Genomic DNA, 23037 nt, shown 5'->3' with positions numbered 1-23037 from the left:
AGCCAGAAAAAATGAATAGACAAACTAAAAGGGCTCTTCAAAGAGGTGACAAACAGAGGCTAGATTTACAGTCATGTGAAGATCAAGAGTAAGAGAATAGGCAAGGGCCAGGTCGTATGGGGCTGGAGACTGGATTGTATTCTGGTTGATGAGAAGCCATCGGATGGTTTCAAGCAGGATTCTGGGCTGTATGGAAAAACAGCTGATCCAAGGGGCACCTCCTTATCTCACATCCCAGGCTTCAGATCATCTTTGTGAGTAATGGGAACATTCAGCCAAAGTCAGCTTAAAAACCTAGTTTCCAGTGAGTCTTCATGGAGCGGCAAAAGGCCTGAGAGCAGACAGCATCCTCTGCCCGGCCGCCTGGGCATTCAAAAAGGAACCTCGGAGCAGCGGAGTTGACACCAAATCCTCAGCTCCTGGAGCTCGTCCTTCTTCACACCCTGTCTGGGTAATGCTACCTTTCCCAGGGCAGCGCGGCTTCCGCCAGCTACCTACCCGCTCTAGGTCTGTTCTGGCCTCTGTGAAGCGGGGCTGACAACGCACCTATCTCATAAAGTTGTGATGAGGGTCATGGGAGTTCAGCACAGTGCGGGGCTCAACCCGAGCTCACCGTCAAGGACAGAGAGAGAGCAGCCCAGAGAACAAGAGTGCCGGGGACAAAAGGCTGTGACAGGCGGACACGTGGCAGGACTCTGGGGGCCGCAGGGCGGCAGGGAGGGGTCATGGGTCCTTCCAGCAGATTCGCCAGCCTCGGTCACCAGTAAGGGCAGGTGGTAAAGAAATAAAAGGTGACGGGGAGGGAGGCAGAGGGGGGTGTGTGAAGAAAGGACTTTGGCCTCAGACCTCTCTGTGAACTGAGGCCAGCTGCATGGCTGCCTACCTGTAGCAACCTTGGCTGGGCCGATTACAGCTCCTGAACCTTGTTTCCTCATTTACAGAGTGGGGAGACCGTCCCAGGCTGTGAGGATTAGAGAAGTTCATATAAGTGGCTTCCACAGGACGGGCGGCCAGTTACATCCACACCCCACTCCAGCACTCTTGCCTGGAAAATCCCATGGACGGAGGAGCCTGGTGGGCTGCAGTCCACGTGGTCGAGAAGAGTCGGACACAACTGAGCGGCTTCACTTTCACTTTTCCCTTACATGCATTGGAGAAGGAAATGGCAACCCACTCCAGTGTTCTTGCCTGGAGAATCCCAGGGACAGAGGAGCCTAGTGGGCTGCCATCTATGGGGTTGCACAGAGTCGGACACGACTGAAGCAACTTAGCAGCAGCAGCAGCAGCAGCAGGAGACTATTACATCTCCTACAACTTCTCTAGGCTTCCCAGGTGGCGCTAGTGGTTAAAAAACAAAAAACAAAAAACAAAAACAAAAACAAAAAAACCCTGCCTGACAATGCAGGAGATGTAAGATACGAGGGTTCGATCCCTGAGTCGGGAAGATCCCCTGGAGGAGGGCATGGCAACCCATTCCAGTATTCTTGCCTGGAGAATCCCTTCGACTAGCCTGGCGGGCTAGAGTCCATAGGGTGGCAAAGCATCAGACACGACTGAAGCAACTTGGCACGTGTGCGGAGCCTCTCTTTGGTTATGATCTGCCTCTAGGCACAGGGCTAGAGTTGGAAAAGTGTTTCTAGGCACCCCCACTTCACAAATGGGAGTCTCAGCGAGAAAGCACTGACTGGCGAGTCCCCATTGGGCAGGGTGTCCAGGTCTTTTCTAGACCCTGGCCATTGCTTTGTGCCCTTTCCATGTGGCCCTGTGACTCAGCTTTGCTGAGAAAGAGGGAAGACATCTGAGATCCTGGCCAGGGGATGAGCTGAGAAACCTAACCCTGCTGGGAGTTTGGTCAGCTCCCCAGCCGGACCTGCGGCAATTAGTTTAATGGAGGCTTTTGTGGGGCCCCCAGTCGGGGAGCAGGAAGGAAGATATTTATTTGCTTTTTCCTTCACCACCTGGGTTTCACAAAAGCACATCCTCATGTTGACTTTGAGGCCCTCAGTGTCAGGAAATTTGCGCTCGCCTGTCCTCGTTGCCATAACAACAAGGTCCTGAAGGGTGCTAGATACATAATGTCCTGTCTTGTTTCTTAATATCCAAGGGGGGAAAAATGTGACCATTCAGATCTTATACTCTTTCCAAGAAAAAAACAAACACCTTAGTCAGAACAGTTTACAGAATCACACAAAAATTATTTGGAAGATCCTGAATGGCTTACTTCACAAGAGGCCTACCTGCCCTGCTTCATGTCTCAGCCCTGGATGCCTTCTACTGTGGCCTTTGAGCCTTGTGATACCGATCAAACCAGCGAAGGATGTCTAGAAATCTTATCACCCCTGTCCCTCCAAACACCACGTGCCCAGGTTCAGTGGTAAAAACTCAGTTCTTCACTACATGAATATCTCACTTTCCTGGGCCACAAGTTTAACAATCTGCTGGGGATTGAACTCCAAATCCATTTTTACATAAATATCTTGTGCTTCTCGGCTAAAACATACATTAGGCGGTGTTGGGCAGAGGTTTGCATTATAAATTAGGGAAGGAAACATTTAAACTGAGTAGGGCATGCTAAGTCGCTTTGGTCGCGTCCGACTCTTTGCGACCCTATGGACTGTAGCCCACCAGACTCCTCTGTCCATGGGATTCTCCAGGCAAGAATATTGGAGTGGGTTGCTGTTTCTTTCTCCAGGGGATATTCCCAACCCAGGAATCAAAAGCTATCTCCTCTGTCTCCTGCATTGACAGGTGTGTTCTTTACCACTAGCGCCACCTGGGAAGCCCTCAAAATACTGAGTAGAGGAACCTAGTATTTCTTCTCTTTGTGTTCATTTTGGTTGGCATATTCAGCCAGCAGGCAAGAGGGAGATCAAGGGATTACCTACAATTTGGATTCTTTTAAATTTTAGAATCTCTTAAACAAATTCCTAACAACAATGATAATTGGTTTTCTGTTTCCAGTCTCTTTTCATTGTAAAACTTCCCTTCAAGGAGTCTAGAAAGTATAAACCCAGAGGGAAGAAGAAATAGACACATATGCTAAGGGAGTTGCCCAAGACAAATTGAAGAGGAAGGAAGTGCTCTTTAAAGGCAGGTGTGAAGGTGCTAGAGAGGTAATTGTCCCAGCTCAGCCCAGGTCACTTAGATCATGTTCTAACCTGCTTTTATCTTAGCAGCCCCACAGATTAAATAGAGACATCTTACACATCATCAATCAGCCTGAAATCACTGTTAGGACTCTATCCTAGCAGTGGAATCCTATATCTTTCTTTTCTCCATCACACCTCCCTCCTTCCCTCCCTCCTGTCTGTCCTTTCTCCATTCCTTCCTTCCTTCCTCAAAAGCTTTTCAATCACCTTTGTTGTCTGCTGTGGGGAAATCAAATACAGAGAAGTCACAGTCCCCGTGCAAGGGATGTTATGGGGACAATATATATAGACATTTAACAGAGAAAAAAAAAAAAAAGACAGGATGCTGGCCAGACTGTCCCTGGTGCCTCTCTGCTCCTTCACATGAAAGCTGGGGAGATTTTCTGAAAGGGCGTTCTGCGGATTGGCTCTTGAAGGAAAGGAGGAGATGGACTAGCAGAGAGGTGGTCTTCCTGGTAGGGAAGGCAATGAGGTGTCAGGGAAGAGACAATCAACCTCGAGTTAGGGAAACTTGCGATGCATCCAAGTCATCTTGAGGCGGGACCTGTATTTGGGGGGTGAGCTGGCCCAGGGTCTTCAAAGCCATTTTCCAGTGCTAATTATCTATGATCCATCTATGATTCTGTGGTGTCAGGAATACAGAGATGTCAGGCTTCCGCTCCTAGTGTGTGTTACGTCTATCTGTGGCTCAATGGAGCTGTGTCCTTCCCAAGACCTTTGCACATGACTTTCCCTCTGCCTGGAACTCCTCTGGACCATCTCTGGTCAATAGAACTTTCTGGGATGAAGGCAGATTTCTTCCAGGTGGTGCTAGTGGTAAGAAATGGCAACCCCCTCCAGTATTCTTGCCTGGAGAATCCCGTGGACAGAGGATCCTGGCGGACAGTTCATAGGGTCACAAAGAGTCAGACATGATTGAAGTGACTTAGCATGCACACACAGGATGATGGCAATGTTCTATTACCCTATGCCATCCAACACGGTAGCCACCAGCCCAATATGAGTACGCATACTTGAAATGTGGCCAGTGTGACTGAGGAATACATTTTTTAGTTTATTTAATTTTAATTAATTCCAATTTAAATAACTACCATGGCCCCCATATTGAACAGCTCGGCCCTAGATTTTCTCATGGTTAGCACCTTCACAACATTCAGATCTCACTTCTCAAACACTCTGTCAGAGAAGATTCCCTCAGGTTCGCTGCCTGTGGGAGGCCCGTGTTTTGATTCCCAGAATCTGTAACCATATCTTGCTACATGGCAAAAGGGAATTAAGGTTGCAGATGGAATTAAGCAGCTAATCGGCTGACCTTGGTGTTGGAAGGTTAGCCTGTGTTTTCTGGGTGGGCTCAGTTTAATCGTATTAGTCCTTAAATGTAGAAGTAAGTACAGAAACAGTGTGGGCTAGAGAATGAGATGGATGAAAAAGGAGGAAGGATTTGAAGGGTTCAAACACTTGCTCAAGAACTGGAATGAGCAAGGAAATGGGTTAGCCCCTAGGGTTTCCAGAAAGGAGCAGAGCCTCTGGCACCTTGATCTCAGTCCTGTGAAGTCCTGCAGTTCTTCTGACTTATAGAATTAGGAGATAATGGATTTGCATCTTTCTTTTTTTTTTTTTTTAAGTTGTATGTTCTTTAATTTATTTATTTTTTGTAAAATCTTTTCTGAATTTCTTACTATATTGCTTCCAGGGGTTTTGGGTTTTGTTTTTAATGTTTTGGTATTTTGACTGAGAGGTGTGTGGGATCTTAGCTTTCTGACCAGGGATCAAACCCCCATGCCCTGCACTGGAATGTGAGACCTTAACCCCGGGACTGCCAGGCGAGTCCTCTGTCGTTTTAAACCACTAAGTGTTCGGTAATTTCAGCAGCAATGGGAAACTGATCTGTAACAGACCAGCTCTGGCCCTCCTCTGGCCTTGCCCCTCAAGAGTGATGAGTCTAAGGTTCCAGAGAGAGGTGCCCACCTGGAGGCCCCTTTCTGGACCACACATCAGCTCCTGGGACCTTGGAATCCCAGTTCAAGGGCCCTGGAACTGCTCCCAAGGCCAGGTGCACCTCTGCCTCCAGAGGGTGGACGTAAGAACCACTTATGCACGTGTTTGGGCGGGGCTGAGGCCAGAGCTGGGACACTGTGCTGCGGTGCCATGTACCCAGGTGAGGTCCCTTGATGTGTGGGAAAGAGTTGGGTAAGGGAGCGTGGGAAATGCAGGTCAGGAGCAGGGCTAACGATCAAGTTGGCCTCTGGACTGCCTCTGGTGGGAAACTCTGAGAAGCTGCAGATTTTAAGTTCAAACTTGGTATTCTTTTCTTTTTTAAAAAAATATTTATTTATTTGGCTGCCCTGGGTCTCAGTTGCAGCACATACATCTTTAGTTCCCTAACCAGGGATCAAACCCCATCCCCCAGCATTGGGAGTGTGGAGTCTTATCCACTAGACCCCCAGGGAAGTCCCCAAACCTGGTATTCTTTATGAGGGTGTGTTTGTCCTTGTAGGAGAATAGAACATATTTTCCTGGAGAGTCTATTATCTGGATTATACTTTTTCAATACTTAGATACGTGTCTGGAGCCTCTATGTGTTCTCACTTTGGCCCCCACAATAATTGGGGCGGGCCTATTGCTTCCTCCCTACCAATCATTGTATTCCCCCATCTACTCAATCTTCTTATCACTTTATTTTCTCCACAACATCTCATGCTGTCTGAAATTATTACGCGCTTGCTCGTATTATCACTACTTACCCCATTAAGATGCAAGCTCCAGAGAATAGGTTTGCCTTTCTCAGTGCTGTTTTGCCAGTGCCTAGATGGAGTAGGTGCTTAACTGATATTTGTTGGATGGGTGGATGAACAAATGCATTGAGAAGGAAGGGCCGTGTGGCCCGGCAGAGATGTTTCACTTCATGTGCAGAATTTGGAAACAGGGGTATTTGTGTACTCTCTACCATCAATCCTTCCCCACTCTGGAGAACTAGACGAGGAGTGCTTGAGGTTGCTTTATGTTTTAAGTTTCTAAGCTATAGGAAGGGGGAAATCCTAGTGGTTTCAGGCCAGGAGGCTCTTATTGTTGACTTTATTAGCTACCTGTTGATGTATATTAAATTATCCCAAATTTAGCAGCTTAAAACAGGAAAGAAAAGTGAAAGTGGCTCAGTCATGTCCAACTCTTTGCAACCCCATGGACTATACAGTCCATGGACTTCCCTAGGCCAGAATACTGGAGTGGGTAGCCTTTCCCTTCTCCAGGGGCTCCTCCCAACCCAGGGATTGAACCCAGGTCTCCTGCACTGCAGGCAGATTCTTTACCAACTGAGCTATCAGGGAAGCCCTAAACAAGCATAGATTATTAAACTGTTTCTGTGGATCAGGAGTTTGGGAATGGCTTAGCTTGGTGATTCGAATTCAGAGTCCTGTGAAGTTGCAGTAAAGCTGTTGACTGACCGGGGTTGCCGGCATTCTGAAGGCTTGACTGGGGCTGGAGGGTCATTCCAAGACAGCCTATTCACAAGGCTATTGGCTGAAGGCCTCAGCCTTGGTTGCTCACCATATGGACTCCTCTAGAGGGTAGCTTGAGTGTTTTCACAGCAAAGTGGTTGGATCTCCTAGAGCAAGTGATCCTAAAGAAAAAGAGCAAGAAGGAAGGCAAAATGCCTTTTTTTGACCTCTCTTGAAAGTGACTTCTGTTTTATTTTATTTGTAAGAAATGAGTCACCAAGTCCAACTCACCCTGAAGGGTTGGGGGATTAAGCTCTACCTTTTAAAAGAAGGTATATTTATGGATACATTTTTAAAGCATTACAATGACCAAGATGGGTCTTGCTTCCTTGCAAAGATTAATCTCCCTCCTTGATTTTTTTTTTTTATTGAAGTATAGTTCACTTACAATGTTGTGTTAATTTCTGCTATACAGCAAAGTGACTCGGTTATATTATATGTGTGTGTGTGTGCTAAGTCACTTCAGTAGTGTCCAACTCTTTGTGACCCTATGGACCATAGCCTGCCAGGCTCCTCCGCCCATAAGACTCTCCAGGCAAGAATACTAGCGTGGATTGCCATGCCCTCCTCCAGAGGATGTTTGTGACCTAGGGACTGAACCCACGTTTCTTACATCTCTTGCACTGGCAGGCGGGTATATATATATATATATATATATATATATATATATATGCACACATACACACATTCTTTTTCAAATATACATATATATATGTATATGCATATATATGCATTCTTTTTCTTATTTTTTTTCATTTATGGTTTATCACAGATGTTGAATATAGTTTCCTGTGTTATATAGTAAAATCGTGTCATTTATCCAAAAGAAAAAAGATACATGCAACCCAATGTTCAAGCACTATTCACAACAGCCAAGACATGGGAACCACGTAAATGTCCATGACAGGTGAACGGATAAAGACGTGGTACATATATACAATGGAACACAGCTATAAAAAAATGAACCAATGCCATTTGCAGCAATATAGAGGGACCTAGAGATTATCAGACTAAGTGAGAAAGAGAAAGACAAATACCATATAATATCGTTTGTATGTGGGAATCTAAAATATGACACAAACGAACTTGTCTGTGAAACAGCCACAGACAGGGGCACAGAGAACAGGCCGGTTGTCAAGGGGGAGGGGTCTAAGAGAACGTTGCATTGGGAGTTTGGGATTGGCAGATGCTATTTTTTTTGTTGCTGGAGAAGGAAATGGCAACCCACTCCAGTGTTCTTGCCTGGAAAATCCCAGGGACAGAGGAGCCTGGTGGGCTGCCGTCTATGGGGTCGCACAGAGTTGGACATGACTGACTCGACCTAGCAGCAGCAGCATTCTTTTTAAAAATTTGTTGATTAATTAATTTATTTTAATTGGAGAATAATTACTTCACAATGTTGTGATGGTTTTTGACATACATCAACATGAATCACCTCCCATCCTGAGTGCTCCCCACCTCCCTCCCCACCCCATCCCTCTGGGTTGTCCCAGGGCACCGACTTTGAATGTCCTGCTTCAGGCACTGAACTTGCACAGGTCATCTATTTTATATATGGTAATACACCTATTTCAATGCTCTTCTCTCATATCATCCCACCTTTGCCTTCTCCTACATAGTCCAAAAGTCTGGTATAATAGGCTCCAGTTTCATCCACCTCATTAGAACTGACTCAAATGTATTCTTCGAACACTTTCTAACACCATACACAAAAATAAACTCAAAATGGATTAAAGATCTAAATGTAAGACCAGAAACTATAAAACTCCTAGAGGAAAACATAGGCAGAACACTCTCTGACATAAATCATAGCAAGATCCTCTATGACCCACCTCCCAGAGTAATGGAAATAAAAGCAAACATAAACAAAGGGGACCTAATTAAACTTAGAAATTTTTCCACAATGAAGGAAACTATAAGCATGTGAAAAGGCAGCCTTCAGAATGGGAGAGAACAATAGCAAACAAAGCAACTGACAAAGAATTAATCTCCAAAATCTCTAAAACCCAGCCTACAAGCAGCTCATACAGCTCAATACCAGATGCTAATTTTTTTTAACCATCGGCTTTTGCGTCTCTTGGGTCTGAATCTTTCACCATTTTCTCTCTCTGCAGCCTCTCCTATTTTCTCTGTCACAGAAGTACACAGAACCATAGCATTCTTATAAATCCCTTTGTCCTAGTCACCATCCCGCCAGTTCTGTGATCTAGCCCCTCACTAGCGCCACCCACCCCCATCTTCTCTCTTTATCTCTCTCTTCTGCTGACTCTTCTTCCTCCTTCCTTTCCCTGAACATTAACATTCCTTAATGCCCTTTTGTTTCTCCGTACACTCTTGTCCTTGAAACTCACTATCGCCCATGGTTTTAACTATCCCTTGTAGGTAGATGATACCCCAGAGCATATGCTTCTCTCAAGTTCCAGTCCCAAATTTCTCCTGTCCAACTGGATACCCCAGAGGCTGCTCAGCATGTCCTGTCTGCATTTAGCCTCCGTCTCCCAATCTGCTTATCATCCTGTTATCATCAAGATTCCAGAGACTCTGACTCTCCCCTCTCCCTCACCTCACATGTCCATTTTGCCACTAAGCCCCTTGGATTCACCATCACGACAGTGTTACTAATCTGCTATGAAAGTCTATGAACTGGTCTTTCTATCTCCGGAGAACCCAGTCCACTCCTTCCTGCTGAGCATGCCTGGACTAATCCTTGAACAGCAGGGCTCTGATTATGTTACTCTCTGCCTCAGAACTTTGAAGGGCTCCTCCTGGTTACGGACTTTCAGCGGGGCATCCCAGGGTCTCACAATGTGAGAGATTATGGTGCTTTAATGTTTAACCTACAATAGGCTTGACCTCTTGAGATGAAGACCTGAGATGAAATCCTGAATGTGTCACTTACTAATAATGTGACCCTGGGCAAGGAGCCTCACCTCTATAAGCCTGTGTTTTCTTATCTCCAAAGGCGAATAGCATTACTTCCAATCAGCTGTCCTGACCAGTCAATCCTAAAGGAAATCAACCCTGAGTATTCACTGGAAGGACTGATGCTGAAGCTCCAATACTTTGGCCACCTGATGCGAAGAGCCAACTCATTTGAAAAGACCTGATGTTGGGAAAGATTGAGGGCAGGAGGAGAAGGGGAAGACAGAGGATGAGATGGTTGGATGGCATCTCCGATTCAATGGACATGAGTTTGAGCAGACTCTGGGAGATGGTGAAGGACTGGAAAGCCTGGCGTGCTGCAGTCCATGGGGTTGCAAAGTGTTGGACATGAATGAGCAACAACAATCTTGAGGATTAAATAAGATAATATACATAAAGCTTTTATTCTTATTCAAGTGAAACCAGGAGCTACCTGTAGCTTCAGTCATTACCGTCCCATTTAAAGACATTAGCAAAAAGCGCCTGCTGCAAACTATTTGCTCAGCAAGTCAGTGTTTTCCCAAGGTGTTAACTGACTGTGCATCTCTGGTGTTACTTTTATTGTTTAATTATTTGTTCCAGTCGCTTTTCATTATGACAAGTGACAGCATTTTCAAATGCATATATTTACTATAGAGCCAGCGGTAGCAGAGGTTAGCAAACCTTTTCTGTAAAGGGCCAGAGATTAAATATTTTAGCCTAGGTGGGCCATGTATGGTCTATGTCACAACTACTCAATTCTGTTGTGATAGCACGAAAGCAGCTATGGACCACATATAAATGTCTGGGGATAGGTGTGTCCAAAAAATCCTTTAATGGACACTGAAATGTGGATTAATATAATTTTTACATGGGCTTCCCTGGTGGCTTAGAAGGTGGTAAAGAATCTGTCTGCAACTCAGAAGAGTTGCAGGGTTCAGTCCCTGGGTGGGGAAGATCCCTCGGAGGAGGACATGGCCACCCACTGCAGCATTCTTGCCTTGAGAATCCCATGGACAGTGGAGCCAGAGGGCTACAGTTGCAATGAGTCATACATCACCGAGCAACTAAACACATAATTTTTACATGCCATTAAATATTCTTCTTCTTTCCATGTTTTCCAACCATTTTAAAAAGTAAAATCTATTCTTAGCCGATGGGCCATATAAGAACAGATAATGGGCTAGATGTGGTCTGTGGGGCCATTTGCTGACCCCTGGTACAGAGTGTTCATTACATTTAAACAATAAATGGTGAATTAACAAGAATAGTACGAAGTAAAGAAGAGTAGAGTTGATATGTGGATCTGGAGAATATTCTGACAGTGGTGCAAGAATAATCTAAATTGGGGAAACACATCAATAAAAGTTTATGGCCCACAAAGACTTGGTTCAACCTAGCTGTCCAGTTCCATCTCCTCCAAGACCCAGCTAGGCCAGGCTTCTGTCTCCCACATACCCTGAACCTTCCCAAGTCCTTTGTTTTCAAATACCCTCTCTGAGTCATTTTTATTCACAGTACTTCTGACATCAAAAGTGTGGGATTTTCCCACGGCAACAACTAGATCAATTCTCCAGACACCAGCTGGATGTTCAACCCCATCATAACACTGTTCTTGGCCAGGTTCCTCTGTCCATGGGACTTCCTAGGCAAGGATACTGGAATGGGTTGCCATTTCCTGCTCCAAGGGAACTTTTAGACCCAGGGATTGTACCCGCATCTCCTACATTGGCAGATTCTTTACCACGGAGCCACCAGGGAAGCCCTTACTTCCCATTATCAGTTTATTATAAAGGGTGTGATGAAGGATACAAAAGAACAGCCAGATGGAGGGGTACACAGGAGGAGAAATGGAATGGTCTGGAACACAGGGGCCTCTGTCAGGAACAGAGACCAAATATACAGTTCTTATTTTATCGTATCATCTCTTCCCATCATGCTCATGAAAATCATATCCTATGAGAGCCACATTAAATACCATCTGTTAAAAGCCCTCCAGTGCCTCCTCCCCCACCCCCCATAGATGTTATTTTCCCCCTTCTGCCCCTTCTTTTCATGCCCTCTTCTCTTGGTAAGAGCCTGCAGGCACCTTCATTACTGTACTTGTATTATAGTCATTTGACTGTTTATCTGACTTAAAATCAAGGTTGTTAAGGGCCTGGGACTTTATCTAGCTAGGATTGGGCAGTGCCTGGCACAAAACAGGCACTCAGGAAGCATTTATTGAATTTTGCTTCTTTGAATTGAAAATGGGATTTGACATTATTTTGGCCACTGTGTTGCTGGCATAATGGAGTGGAAGGGATTAGCTCATCCAGTTGCAGTCAGTGGAGCAGGTCTGGTGGCAAGGCCACACCCTCGGGGCACGGCTGGCAGGTGGAGAGTGGCGTTAGGTCTGTGAGGCTGCGAGGCTAGTCTGTATCAGTGAAACCTTCAGGAAGTAGGTCTGAAAAGAGAGAAAAGTAGGGCTTCCTAGAGCTTCCCACACATCCGAGAGGCTAAGCAAAGAGCCCAGAGCAATTCAATTGCTGATTGTCCTGGGCCTCCAGGGAGCCCAGGGCTGAGAAGGGCGTCCGATAGCATCACCGTGCCCCAGTTCTCCGGAGTGAATCAGGCTCTGATGCACTGGCAAAGGGCCTTCATCACGAGACCCATCTCGCAGGTTCCGTACGGACGAGCTTTGTCATTTCTCTGAGGGAATCACTGCCATTTCTCTTCCAAGCTCAAAGCAGCTCCCCCTACCCCATCTAGCCCTCATGAGATGACGATTTAAACAGCTCCAATGACCAGGTTTCAACAGGTGAGGAGAACTGGATAAACAACAGTGACCCAAATAACCTGAGTGGCACCGATGCTTTCTTGAAGCCAGTGGAAGTTTTGCCAAATTAAAGGATGTCAGGATGAGATACTATGAATATCAGTTTCCTTCTCTCTGGCAGTGGAGAGGATTAATTAAATGCTTGTGAAATGCTTTAAAAATTTAAGCTGTTAAGAATTATTGTTCTGTGTAATAGGGAAAAAATAGAATTCTTGGCTCATTAAAGCTGTAATGTTTTAAGCCTGAGTGCTTTTTCCAGGATATCTTTGAGGGCTACATTTTTATTAAAAGGAGGGGAGAAGGAGAAAGAGAAGAAATGTTTCTATAATTTGCATACACACGTGCTGGAAAAATCAACCTGATTAATCAGTGTTTCTGTTGATTAAGACATGAGCTGTGAGAAGCTGTTTCTTATTGCCTACCAAAGAGACAGTTACTAGGAATCAAGTGTTCAAACGTGCAGGGACAGTTTATCAGCAGACACGCACTTGCTTTCTCTCAATGGATTCAGGGATTCCAAGGCTGTGAGACTGAATGCATGTAAACATGGAGTTCCATGTGCTTGGATGGCCTTTTCCATCTTAACATCAGCACGAGGCAACATTCTCCTGCCTTCGCTCTGTTGGCAGATTTGCCCAGGGATGCCTTTGCTTTGTTTCCAGAGGTTCTGTGATATTCAAAAGAGCACCATCCTCAGTGGACCCTCGCCTCTCTTTCAACCCACACTGACTAAGGTCTTAGACTTCCTTTTGTGTCTGTATTCCTATTGTTGCTGCAACAAATGACCACAAATGCAATGACTTAAAACAGCAATGTAGTCTCTTACAGTTCCGATGTCAGCAGTCTAAAATCAGTCTCTCTGGGCTAAAGTCAAGGTGCTGGAAGGGCTAGTTCCTTCTGGCGGATCCAGAGGAGGATCCGCTTCCTTGCATTTCCAGCCTTCTGGAGGCCGTTTGCATTTCCTGGCTCACCCTGATCACTGCTTCCCTCCTCACACCTCCTTTTATCAGACTTTCCTGCTTGCCTCTTTCTTTAGAAGACCCTGTGATTACACAGGATGCCCCGGACAGTCCAGGATAATCTCCTCATCTCAAGACCCTTAACTCAATCATACCTAGGATAATCTCGTTATCTCAAGATCCTTAACTCCATCATACCTGCAAAGTTCCCCTCCCAACATTACAGGGCCGGGGCGGGGGAGGGGGGGAGATTGTTGCATTTGGGGGATCATTATTCTATCTACTACAGCCTCCATCTGCCGGACCCCTTCTGGTTTTTTTTTTTTTCCTGTCAAGTCAGGCTCTGTTCTAAATGTTTACCATGGATAATTTTCACACTCACCCTAGAAGAGGGGTTCTGTTAACTAAAGATAAGGAAACTTGGACGCAAAAAGTTAGATTACTTGCCTGGGGTCACTAATCTAGTACTCAAGCCTAAACCTCAGAGACTTTGTCCTTAAAGACTTTTATTGACTTTACTGTTTTTAATTATAAAAGTAGGGACTTTTCTGGCAGTCCAGCTTTCACTGCTGTGGCCCCAGGTTCAATTATTGATCGGGGAATTAAGTTCCTGCAAGCCACTCAGCTTGGCCAAAAAAAGAAAAAATTATAAAAGTCAAGCAATATAGGTGATTAAAAATAATTCAAATGAAAATCCTTCTCCCTCTCCTTCACCCCATCATTAGCCATATCCTAACAGTTCTTGTCAACTATAGTGTTTCCAGTAATCACCCCACACCTTAATGTTATAATATGCCTTAATTTTTCAATTAACATAGAGAGTTGTAGGTAGTTGTTCGGATAATATAATGTATACCTTTACTAATTCTTCTACAATTATTCAAATGAAAATGCTGAATTTAAAAATTCTCATAAAAGACCTCAGAGCTCTGGAGAAGAATTCATGTGTAAATACTTGAAGATCAATGTACCTTTGTTGAAATACACAGGCAAAGAGTGAAGGCCTTGGAGCCAGGTGGGCCTGATTGTCAGCTTTCACTTCACTCGTTATTATTAGGTACCCTTGGAAAAGTTACTTTTCCTCTGTATTTCAGTTTCCTTATCCATATGATCGGAGAAGGCAATGGCACTCCACTCCAGTGTTATTGCCTGGAGAATCCCAGGGACGGGGGAGCCTGGTGGGCTGCCGTCTATGGGGTTGCCCAGAGTCGGCCACGACTGAAGTGACTTAGCATATCCATATGATAAGCCCTTCATATATGTTGTTAGCTTTAAAGTAACTAACCTGTAAATTCAAGCACGTTAGGAGTCCAATAAATGCTAGTTCTTCCAAGAAAGAAGGAACAAATGTCTTCTAACAAGGAATGAAAACATATGAACTAAAAATCGTAAACAGATTTCCTAGACAGCCAAGGTTTTAGGACATGGTCCTTGTCTAGTATTTACTCATTTGCTCAGCAAAAATGTTGAGAGCTCTCTATGGCATTGTGCGAGGCCTCGATAGGGACACAATGGTGACTGTGCTGTGCCCCTCCCTGTAAAAGAAAGGCCTAGTATATTCCTTAGCACAGAACAGGAAATCAACACAGGCGTTTTAAAAAGTCTAACTTCTGGTGACTATAAAGAAAAGATTTGGATCTGTGGAAATAAGTATGTGTGTATTGGGAGGTCAGGGGAGGCAGGGATTGTATCAAGAGCTCTGGATGGGATGGACACTAACTGCGTTTCATTGATGTACGACTGATATCTGGAAAGTAATTATTCTTAATACCACTCATCCCCACAGACTGCCAGGTACTTAAAGACCTGAATGATTTTCCTGCTTCTTGCAAAATTTAGTGCCTAGCACATAACATTTTTTGTGAAGAAAGAGATTAAGGAAAAAAGTTGTGGATGAATGCACTTCCTGATCACTGAGGACCTTTCGGCAGTTAGTCCCTACCATGTTTTGGGGTATTTATGTTGTAGCTCCAATTTCTTCTCCACCTGGTTTGTTAGAATTTGTTTTGGATGCTGTTTAATACATTCACCACCCCCAGACAGGAACTGACTGTCAACAGGTGTGTCTGATAAAGAAAACATTGTTTCTGCTTTGCGTTAGACATGTCTGACATGTTGGGACCTGCTTCCCTTCTCAAAGCTGATAGGAATCTAGTACTTGGGAGGGAGGCATGCTTGCCTGTTTCAAGCCAAGAAAGGCTCCTGGTTTGGCTCGCGGCAGAGCTCAGCTTGGAAGGGAATGCTAATATGTCTTCAGAGCTATCCATGTTGGTTGAATGATAAATGGGTATTAACGAGCTAACGTAAGAGAAGATATTAATAGCAATAGTTTCCTGGGCAAAAGATATCTATGATTGCCTGGAAACAAACACAGCCCATCAGTGATCCAGGAATGATGGTTTTGGCCTTGTGAACCAATCTGTACAAAAATAATTGTATTGACATTAGACACTTAGAAATGAAGTGTATTGTCTTAACTGGTTTTGCCAATTTTTATGGTGTTATCTGGAATCACATGTAATCGTGCAAAAGACAAGTTGCTTTGACTGTATGGAGGGCAGCCAGTGTGCCTTGAATAGCACTAGCACATTCATCAAGTGAGTCAGTGAACTAGTAGAGGCTTGATGGAGGAGGAGTTTGAGAAACAGACCTTCCAAAAACTTGTGGATTTCAGAGGCCCATACAGAAAGCTATCAGTTAGAGCAGGAGCAGGAAAGGGACTTAACAAAGGCAGGATTTGTACTTTGGAAAAATGACTGGTGACTGGGAGAAGAGAAGGTGATGCTAAGTTGAGGCTAAGGCTTTGAGCTTTCAGGGGAGCATCTGGAAAGGTACTGTTGCATTGTATTGTTGTATTGGAGGGGCAATAATGAGTTGGGAATTTCGTATAACTGAGGACTTCCCTGGAGAAGGCGATGGCACCCCACTCCAGTACTCTTGCCTGGAAAATCCCATGTACGGAGGAGCCTGGTAGGCTGCAGTCCATGGGGGTCGCTGAGTCGGACACAACTGAGCGACTTCACTTTCACTCTTCACTTTCATGCATTGGAGAAGGAAATTGCAACCCACTCCAGTGTTCTTGCCTAGAGAATCCCAGGGACGGGGAAGCCTGGTGGGCTGCCGTCTATGGGGTTGCACAGAGTCGGACACTACTGAAGCGACTTAGCAGCAGCAGCAGAGGAATTCCCTGGCCATCTGGTGGTTAGGACTCGGCGCTTGCACTGCCAGGGGCCTGGATTGGATCCCTGGTCAGGGAACTAAGATCCTGCCAGTTGAGTGGTGTCTCCAAAAAAACAAAAACTAGAAAATATATATATTATTATTATAAAATTTGAATTCATATTTCTTAAGAACATTGGTGTGCCAAAGATTTACACAGGTGCGCCTGAGTGCTCTTAATCCATAGAACAGTTTAAAACAGTCATACAAGAGAATGTGGGAGAAAGAATATGTATATGTATGGATTTTTGGCAAATTTCCATGTGAAAGAAATAATGATATCCAATTTTGAACATGATTCAGTTATTAAAAATCATGGACTAATGCAGTCAGTCAGAACACTTTCTACTTATTCCACTTGCTCCTACTTCATCTCTTGGTAAAATCTCACCAGACATCATGGAAAGAATAGTTCTTTTTGAGAAGATGTCAATAAGTTGGTCTCAGACCTATATTAAATGTCAAGTTACTGTGAATTTATATAAGATCCCCAAATCTAGATACTATGATCAGTGTCTGCTTTATTCATGATTAGCAAAGAAGAAAGTCACATCATTTCCTATCACTAAAGTCTTTATTATGGGTCACCTACAGGATTAGCACTTTACATTCCTTTGGAGCAGAGGAAATTGCCATTTGATGTGATTCAAGGGGACTAGGTAGGCTGAAATATTTTCCCCATCTGGCCTGAAAATATTTGGCACTCATCCTGAAATCCCATCAAGTAGAGGACTATTTGGGTTGGCTTTAGAATTTATAGAAATGCTTTTCTTTAGATTAACTGTCATGGAAGCAGAGTTGACTCCCTATTGAGAAAAGGATGTGTAGTTACTTCACAGTGGAGCTAATTTCCTTCCAATGTTTAAAACTTTAATAGCGCGTTCATGTCCCACCCATATCTGTCAGCCATTCATACCCTCAGTAGGAATGAACTAAACCAGATTAAGCCCCTCCCGAATCTAGATGAAATTAGTGGGGATGAAATTATTCTCATGAGCTAGTTTTGTATAAAAGGGAAGGGAGAGAAGGAAGCAGTAGTTTCAACTTTTCTATAGGAGAGCAGGTACCAACCTAGCCAAGAAAATGAAGTTCAAGAATTCCAGAAACAGAAGTTGCTTCTGACACTTCGTGAGTGAGTTGTGGCGTCTTCAGGCAACACTTTGTACTGGGCACTCCTGCAGGTTAAAAGAATCCACAGATTTATAAGGTACTCCAGCACGGGGCCAAAGGTATTAGTGTCATTTTTGGATGGGCAAAATGCCGTTGATTAATGGTCTAACAGGGAGAAGGGACAGGGATACGAGGGGCCAAAATTTGATTTTGGCAAAGCATGATGTTTGGAATTTTGATTGCCACAAAACAATATGCACTGTAACTTATGGGCAATTCAAAGGATTTTCAAGGATAATTTTGATTATACTTACTTTTTTTTAATGGGCAGAGTTTAAACCCTAACTCTGGTAAGCTGTGATGTCACTATATGGTAAGCCTATCTACACATTTGTATGTACCATATGTTTGTTTCATGTCTACCTCTAAAAATTAAAGAAAGGTAGAATGTTCTTCAGACTCTGATGAGACACAAATCAAATCTCAATGGGAGAGGAAGGTAAAGTTTAAAAACTGAGGGAATCTGGGAGTCTCTCTGCTCTCCCTTCTAAGAAAATACCAGGTTTTCTTTGAGACCAATGCTCTCAGCTCTCTTTATAAAGAGGTAGCTTTTGCAAAGGTAGACAGAATTGTGTCCCACTGGCTTACATCATTCCATGTTTGCTCAGTCACTCAGTCATGTATGACTCTGCGCAGCCCCTTGGGCTGTTGCTTGCCAGGCTCCTCTGTCCATGGAACTTCCCAGGCAAGATTACTGGAGTGGGGTGCCATTTCCTACTCCAGGGGATCTTCCTGACCCAGGGATTGAGCTCGTGTCTCTTGCATCTCCTGCATTGGCCAGCTGATTCCTTACCTGTGGGTCATTTGGGAAGCCTTCCTCATTTCATCTTTTAAAAATTCATTTTATTGAAGTATAGTTGATTTACAATGTTGTGTTAATTTTTGCTGTATCGCAAAGTGATTCAGTATATATATATATATATATATATATACTTTTTCATATTTTTTTCTATTATGGTTTATTATAGGATGTTGGATATAGTTCTCTGTGCTAAAAATAGGACTTTGTTGTTTATCCATTCTATATGTAATAGTTTGTACTTGCTAATTCCAAACTCCCAATCCATCCCTCCCCCTTGGCAACCACAAGTCTGTTTTCTATGTCTGTGAGTCTGTTTCCTTGATAAGTTCATTTGCGTCATATTTCAGATTCCACACTTAAGTGATATCATATGGTATTTTCTTTCTTTCTTTCTTGGCTTACCATGATAATCTCTAGGGCCATCCATGTTGCTGAGCCCTGGTGGCTCAGAGGGTAAAGCACCTGCCAAATGCAGGAGATCGGGGTTCGATCCCTAGGTCGGGAAGATCCCCTGGAGAAGGAAATGGCACCCCACTCCAGTACTCTTCCCTGGAAAATCCCATGGACGGAGGAGCCTGGTAGGCTTACAGTCCATCCATGTTGCTACAATGACATTATTTCTTTTTTATGGCTGAATAGTGTTTCATTCATACTTATCTTTTTTAGTTTATTGAATTCTATCTTAAAAGTATGTACCATATTCCATCTTGTAATGTCCAGTTTTGCCTTAATTGAATTGAAATTGACAAACCTCAAAATGACTGGTGAAAAAAAAAAAAAAAAACCTGGGTTTTCCTCATTAATTCCCCTACTAGGCTCTGTTCTCTGTGACTCCAGAAAATCTGCTAGAACACACATCTCTGCTCCACCCTAAACAGGGGTGGGCTAAGATAGGGTGGGGTGAGGCAGGGCCAGGCCTGTGGGGAATGACCCACAAACTCCTTCCTAAGTCCTGGGCTTCTATTTCCAGCTTCTTTCTGCACATTCCCCAGGTACTTCAAACCTAAGACCTCCAAAACAAGAATTTATTTTTCTTTGTTTCCTCCCTGTCCATCACCATTTACCAAGCTAAAAATCTCAGGATAGGCTTTAGAGCAGAGCATGGAAGAAGGGCTTGGGGTTTGAATCCTGCCTCTGCCACTTAGTAGCTCTGTGACCTTAGGCAAGTTATTTGACCTCTTCATGCCTCGGTTGCCTCATATATCAAATGGGGATGCTAATGGTATTGCTTTATGGAGTTTTTGTGAGGGGTAATGAGGTAATGCATGTGACTGAAACAGAGTAGATGCTTAAGATGGTCACTAGTACAGTCTATCAGGTCACAAGAGAGTCAGACACAACTTAGTGACTAAATAACAACAAAAACTCTTCCTACTATATTTTTGTCATTATCACCAGCCTCAGCTCTTTGATCTCCACATCCTACCCTCCCTAAATCCACCTGATTGCTCTCTAGATCCAATTGTCTCTCCAAGACTCTCAACATGTCTGTTGCTAGCTCTTTGGTTCAGGCCTTTATTTCTTGCCTGGACCCAAGTGTTTTCTCTGGTCACCCTTTGCTCATTTTGGCCAGTTTTAGCCAAACTCTACCTCCCCGTCACACTGTGACTTAGACACACATTTTCCTTTTGTGATTGTCCCTTCCATATCTGACCTCAGTTTGGAAGGATTTTTCATTTTCCTCCTCCTATCTTTTAGCTGAGGCTCAGTTCCAAGTTTATTCCCGAGTGAATGAATCCTTTCTTGGCCTCACTAGCTTGAGAAGTGCTGTCCATTACATAATTTGGGCACCTTGGCCCACAAAACCCAGCAGTCTCTGAATTTCATTGACTTTTTCAGCATCACTGTTTACACCACTTACCTGTAACTTGTGCCCCCAGTTCCTTCTCTTACCCCCCAGAAAAAAATTTGCAGTGGAGTTGTTTTCCATTCTAGGAATTGGGCAAGGTTTTCTTCTGAAATAGGGCTTCACTGGTGGCTCAGATAGCGAAGAACCTGCTTGCGATGCAGGAGACCAAGTTCAATCCCTGGGTTGGGAAGATTCCCTGAAGAAGGAAATGGCTACCTACTTCAGTATTCTTGCCTGGAGAATTCCATGGACAGAGGAGCCTAGTGAGCTACATACAGTCCATGGGGTGGCAAAATCGGACACGACTGAGCAACTAACTCACTTTCACCTGAAATGCCTTTCATCTTTTTCAAGTCCTGCACTTTCCAGTAAGTCACCCCCAACCCCCAACTGGTTCAGTTCAGTTCAGTCACTCAGCCATCATGTCTGACTCTTTGCGACCCCATGGACTGCAGTCAGGCTTCCCAGTCCATCACCAACTCCCAGAGCTTGCTCAAACTCGTATCCATCGAGTCAGTGATGCCATCCAACTGTCTCATCCTCGTTATCCCCTTCTCCTCCCACCTTCAATCTTTCCTAGTATCAGGGTCTTTTCCAATGAGTCCGTTCTTTGCATCAGGTGGCCAAAGTATTGGAGTTCCAGCTTCAGGATCAGTCCTTCCAATGAATATTCAGGACTGATTTCCTTTAGGATTGACTGATTTGATCTCCTTGCAGTCCAAGGGACTCTTAAGAGTCTTCTCCAACACCACAGTTCAAAAGCATCAATGCTTCAGTGCTCAGCTTTCTTTATGGTCCAATTCTCACATCCATACATGACTACTAGAAAAACCGTAACACGGACCTTTGTCAGTAAAGTTAATGTCTCTGCTGTCTAGGTTTGTCATAGCTTTTCTTCCAAGGAGCAAGTGTCTTTTAATTTCATGGCTGCAGTCACCATCTGCAGTGATATTGGAGCCCAAGAAAATAAAGTCTGTCACTGTTTCCCCATCTATTTGCCATGAAGTGTTGGGAGTGGATGCCATGATCTTCGCATTTTGAATGTTGAGTTTTAAGCCATCTTTTTCACTCTCCTCTTTCACTTTCATCAAGAGGCTCTTCAGTTCCTCTTTGCTTTCTGCCATAAGGGTGGTGTTATCTGCATATCTGAGGTTATTGAAATCTCTCCCTGCAATTGCAATTTGATTGCAGCTTGTGCTTTACCCAGTCCAGCATTTCGTATGATGTACTTGTTAAATGAACAAGGTGACAATATACAGCCTTGACATACTCCTTTCCCAATTTGGAACCATTCCATTGCTCCATGTCCAATTCTAACTGGTTAATTCCTTCTAATCCTTAAGTTCTTTACTTAGTCACCTGTCATATACCTGGCCTGTTACATACCTTCTTAGCACCAGGGACCGTCTACCACCCCCTTTTTGGTAACATTTTCCTCAGTTGTAGTCATAGATTTGTAAGACTGATGTTTTATGTTCCCCACTAGATAATATTTACATGAATGTAGGACTAGTGGCTCTGTACTCCTAGAACCCAACACTGTGTTGAAGAATGAATAAAAAATGTCTTCACTCAGTAAACTCCAAGCCCGACCAAGCAATGTATAACAGAACCTGTCAGAATTTATTGTTGAAGAAATTACTGCAGGGGCCTATATAATTCACCCAAGTTCTTCAAGTGACTTTTGGGCTTTGGGGACCAGCATATTAGTAGTATAGCTTGCGGTTAAGAACACGTGGTTTTTTACTTTCCCAACCTCAAGAAACACTGTGCTAATGGTCCTGGAGGAAGAGAGTAGCCACAAAAAGCAGGTACTAGGTTGAGAACAGAAGTATCAACAGACACAGTCTACAGATTTGTTGGGGGAAGCTGGAAATTAACAGCTTGCATTAGTACCTAAAGATATTAATAACTGTGTGCCTCTCACTTTCAAGCCGAAAGTTTTGTGTTCTCAGGGGCACTTGCATAAAAACTTCCCATCTAAAATGATTTCCTATTGATAGGAACTTGGACACAATGCGAGACTATTCCCTGGTGCTTTCTAAAGTCTCATATAAAAAGTACTTTTTGTTTTCACACAATACTATTTTTATGGAGGCTCTTACATGGAAATCCAGTTTAAGGTCTGACACTAGCCTTTGCTTTGGTATATACTTTAAGTACCCTGAATGACTTTCATTTCTTAGGAAAAGAAAACCCAGAGTCTCATTCAGCTTCCAGAAGAGGACACGGGGAAGGGCGTGCCACTACCCACTTTTCAGCTAAAATAAGCTTTTGAAACTCGTTCCGCTTTTGCTGAAGGGGCTTGGACCTCTTCCCCTTTAGGGGTGGGGGCCCAGGTCGGTGGCTAAGGCAGCCCGTTTCTTTTTCCTTTGGGAAAGAGTGGAGTTGCGAAGAGCCGGAGGAGGCGCTGTGTGAAAACAGCAAACAAAACAGGAATGGGTAGACAGCGGGGTCGCCGCGCGGGACGACCCCTTGGGCCGCGGAACAAAGCCCCGCGGGGGGCGCGCAAACCGGATACCAGACGGGGCAGGGAAGCCCTGCTCCTCCCCAGGAGGGGACGGTTGCGGGGCATGAGCGCGATGTTCAAGTATTTGTTGGTCGCGAGGTCTTCAGTCACAGCAACTGTGCCCGCAGAGCCCGGGCGCCAACCGCCACCCTCGATACCCAGCA

The sequence above is a fragment of the Bos taurus genome, chromosome 18, assembly GCF_002263795.3.
Source record: "Bos taurus isolate L1 Dominette 01449 registration number 42190680 breed Hereford chromosome 18, ARS-UCD2.0, whole genome shotgun sequence".
Lineage (NCBI taxonomy): Eukaryota > Metazoa > Chordata > Mammalia > Artiodactyla > Bovidae > Bos > Bos taurus.
This window is presented reverse-complemented; position numbering follows the sequence as displayed.